General features: G+C 34.8%; 1 pseudogene; it reads right to left on the reverse strand.

Annotated features, from left to right (window-relative positions):
- Positions 1–918: 918 nt before the first annotated feature.
- On the reverse strand, positions 919–4,206 carry LOC102908221 (olfactory receptor 5D13-like; annotated as a pseudogene).
- Between the last annotated feature and the right edge of the window lie 380 nt (positions 4,207–4,586).

Genomic DNA, 4,586 nt, shown 5'->3' on the forward strand with positions numbered 1-4,586 from the left:
ATATTTATTATGAACTATCCAAATAAAAAGATTAATAAACAATTACAGATGTAAGGCTACATTAACATATTGGCAAAAACATTATATTCATTTTTACAATAATACATATTTGTTAGCAACTACTAACAAATATGTATTTTTGTAAATTTGAGAGAAAACAAATACTATAAAATAAATGCCTACTTGCTCAGGAATCACATTTTATGATGACAATTGAGAGCTTAATGTCATCCACCTACATTCTTCACAACCTTGTTTTTTTGAGATGCTATTCAAAATAGGGACATTGGAGGGAATGATGGGGATTATATATTTATGTTTATTTAAAGAGGATTTCCAATGCAAAAATAGTCCATGTAGAGTTAAATATAAGAAAAAAACTATACTCAGCATTTTCTATTTAGTATTTCTCAAGGTGAAACTTCAGAGAAATTTTCTTGATGAAATTATACAGATCATCTAGAAATCCACACAAATTTTGAAATTAAAAAAAAAATACTAAAGCCTCGCTGTGGTGTCACATGCCATTAATCCTAGCACTAAGGAGGCAGAGGGGTGGATCTCTGTGAGTTCAAGGACAGCTTGGTCTACAAAAGCAAGTTCCAGGTAACCCAGGGCTACACAAAAAAACCCTGCTTCAAAAAAAAAAAAAAAAAAAAAAAAACACCAAAAATACTAAAATACTAAATACTAAATACTAAAACACTCAGTACTTATATTTAAACAATTTCATGAAAATGAATCTATGACATTTTAATTTAAATAGTAAAAATATCAATTTAAAATTATATTTACAGTTTATAATTTATGATACTAAATATGGAAGTGAGCCATCATTGAATTGACTTATGAAAAGAAACTAAGAAAAGAGTCTTTTTGTTGTTCAGAAAGAAAGCCTCCTTGCTCAGGAACCACATTTTATGATGACAAAAGAGAGCTCATTAGCTTCCTAACTGCATCCTTCACATCCTTGTTTCTTAGACTGTATATCAATGGGTTCAGCATGGGGATGATGACTGTGTACAATACTGAGGCCACCTTGACCAGAAGCCAGGAACTTTTGGTAGTGGGAACACATTAGAGACAGATAATAATGCTATAGAAAATAGTGATGGTAGTGAGGTGGGAGGCACAGGTGGAGAAGACTTTGTAGCGTCCCCCTGTTGCAGGCATTTTCATGACAGTGATGACAATGAAGACATAAGAGGTGAGAATGATCATCAGACTGATTATCTCATTGAACGTGGCCAAGATGAACATGAACTTCTGACTAATGTAGGGGTCAGAGCAGGCTACAGCAACAATGGCATCATGCTCACACACAAAGTTATTTATTAACTTGGTCCCACAGAAGAATAGGGTCAACATAAAGTGTATGAATACAAAGGAACAGGTAATAGCCCAGGAATATGATGCTGCGACCAGTGAGCAGCAGAGCTTTGGAGACATAACCACTGTGTAGAGGAGGGGGTTGCACACTGCCACAAACCTGTCATAGGCCATCACTGCCAATATGAAGGTTTCTGTCACCACAAATAAGCATATGAAGAAGAACTGCATGATACAGCCTGTGAAGGAGATCCTTCTGTCTTCCACAATCAAGATTTCTAAGAGTTTGGGAGTCACAACAGTAGAGTAACAGAAATCCACAAAGGACAGGTGACTAAGAAAAAAGTACATAGGGGTGTGGAGCTTGGGGTTGAGCCTGATGATGGCAATCATGCCCAGGTTTCCCAGCACAGTGACTGTGTATATGGTCAGGAAGAGGAGGAACAGGGGCACCTGGAGATCTGGGTACTCTGAGAAGCCCACGAGGATGAAGGTCACTGCAGAAGTCTCGTTTTCAGGAATACTAGAGAGAAAAGAGGAAAGGTCCATTGGTCAAGTTAAGAACCAGTGTTTGTAATAGAGAAGAATAAGGAAAAATACAGAACAGTTGGAATGGTTCTATAGAACATGAATAAACATAATAACTTGTTTTGTTTAATTATTTTAAGATATTATTATATAACACATATGCAAGGAACAATATTTTCAGCTTAAAAATTTGAAAAGATCATTAAGGCAAGAATAGAGAAGTCAGAATTTACCAAGCTATATTTCAAAGGAACAGGGTCCCTACTAGCCTAGATAGCTGGATTCCTGAGAATAGCCCCACTAAACAACGGCAGGGATTCAAAAGCTAGAAACATTGTTCTTAACAATAAACAGACACTTGCATTATCTGCATTTTATTGATGTTTGTGCCACCCACAGTAATAAGAGCTTAAAGTGAAAATATGAAGGTGTTCTTATGGAAATCAGATCACAAGTGTGTGACATTACTGAACTACAGGATAAGGTGTCTTAAAGAAAAAGAAGACAGAAAGTAAATGTTAGCATTTTGCAACATGCTAATTTTGGTATTTGTCTTCTCTTCTGAAATTTACTTACTTTATAAATGTATTTACACTGCAATAACATAATTTCAAAACATAATATGGACCTATATTATGACAGCATATTAACTATTTTTATTCACTTTGAACTGAATTGAATTTAAGGATATATTCTTTGATTGATATTATATTATTCATGATAATGTGATCAGAGAAAACATTATGCTGTGCTGCAGTGGAGAAATGGTTTAAAAGCAATAGTAAATGCAAAGATTTCATTTTTTCAGTACAATGTGATTAGGATATGAATAACATAGATATAACATCAAATATGATCCCAAAAAACATTTTAGCGTCTTAATAATGTTTAAAGAATTTCCCAAGAAAATTGTCAAAACAGAGAACTACTCGAAATGTGTTTAATACTCCTAAATATTATTTGCCATTTATTCAACAGAACATATACAGTTTACTAACGTGAAACTTAAAAGCATGTAATTGGTAGTATATCCTAAAAGGATCAGGAAACACTGTGGAAGAAGAAACAGAAAGACAGTAAGATCCCATAGATAGCTTTAGTGGTGGGAATGCTATCTCTCAGGCATGGCACATCTCTGGAAAGCATGCTACAGTTATTTGTGCTGGTTTGCATTAACTGAAGCTGTCAATGCTCCTGGATCAGAGAAGGGTTTAGAGGGCTCAACTCCTTGCATGAGTTTAAACAAGTATTGGATTATGGGGTAAAGATAATCATCAGCTTCAGTTGGATACCAAATAACAAGCCCATCAGGCTCCACTGCACAGTTCCAAATGCATGGCTATACAGAATGTTTTAAAATCAGAAGGACAGAAAGCAAACTAAATTTCAAAAACCTTATAATGTGGGACAGTAATTTCTCCAAAACTGGTGATGATGGGGACGAGAATAAGACCAGAAAGGACAGATGGTGAGAGTTAACAGAATGTACCACTCATGTCTGATATTGTCAAAGAACAACCTTGACTAGAAAAAATAGCTTATGTGGCATTCTGAGAGTAATATACATAATCATGCTAGCCTGACAGTCATGATTCTAAAGATCCCATATGTTGTAGGAACAAAACATGAAATCTACATTGATTTTCTTTCTCATTTTAACTGACACATTCTTATCAAACCCTGAAATATTTGACAACATGTTGTAATGAACATATGTATCTGAACAAATTTAGTTGTCTACTCTGATCTGCATAATCTCATTTATTACTGGATCTCTCTCTGTGATTAGTATTATCCATTGAATTCATCTCCTCCATATATAGTCAGGTAAAATGTTTGCTTTTTCTCCATTACTGGGAGACATTGTATTTATTCCCTTTTAGTGTTTCTGAAACCAGATCTTATGTAGCCCAGTCTGGCCTTAAAATAACTATGTAGCATTGGCTTGCAGTAAACATAGGACACAATTAAGATTGGCTTTGTAATCCCCATCTTCCAGTCTCTACCTCCTAAGGGCTGAAAATATTGTCCTCTGCCACCATCCTGTCCTTGACATCTTTTTACAAAGAGCATTATTGTTCTCACTTACCTATATAGAGTTACAATACATTGGATTTTATTATTTTTTGCCAGTATAGTTTCTTCCTTGATTGAAAATATCCATGAGAGAATGATGAAGAATCGTCCTATAGTAGTAAGGATTCTTCCATGGGGAAGAAAGTGGGATATCAGGGTGCTGGGATCCCCAAATCTGGTTTTCCCTTGTAAAGAATGCTAAGGTTCTTCATTAAAATAAAATAACAGAATGGAATAAACTCACCTAAATACAGAGGGTCCCGAGTGGTGCATTTACTTAAAAATTCTTTGTTATGACTAATAAGCTACAAAAATCTTCTTACATACTAGTTAATAAATAGAAATACCCCTGGAAGAGTTTCTTCAGCATTATATTTTAGTGATTGTTTTAAATGAAGTTTAGCCACTTTATTAGGCAAACTCAAAAATACTAGACCAGACATTACATCTAAAAATTAAATACTGGTTCCAAACTTTGTTACAAATAAGTATTATCAAGGCTTTGGGGACCAGGACATTAGGGACTACCACTAAAAATTACCGGGGAGGCTAAGATTTGAACAATTAGATTTAACACTCTCTCTTGTGATTGTATGTCACATCTCTAAAGCCCTGGGGAATTTGTAGTATCAACTTTACCCTGTAATCATAAT

The sequence above is a fragment of the Peromyscus maniculatus genome, chromosome 4 (assembly GCF_049852395.1).
Source record: "Peromyscus maniculatus bairdii isolate BWxNUB_F1_BW_parent chromosome 4, HU_Pman_BW_mat_3.1, whole genome shotgun sequence".
In the NCBI taxonomy this organism is placed as follows: Eukaryota; Metazoa; Chordata; class Mammalia; order Rodentia; family Cricetidae; genus Peromyscus; species Peromyscus maniculatus.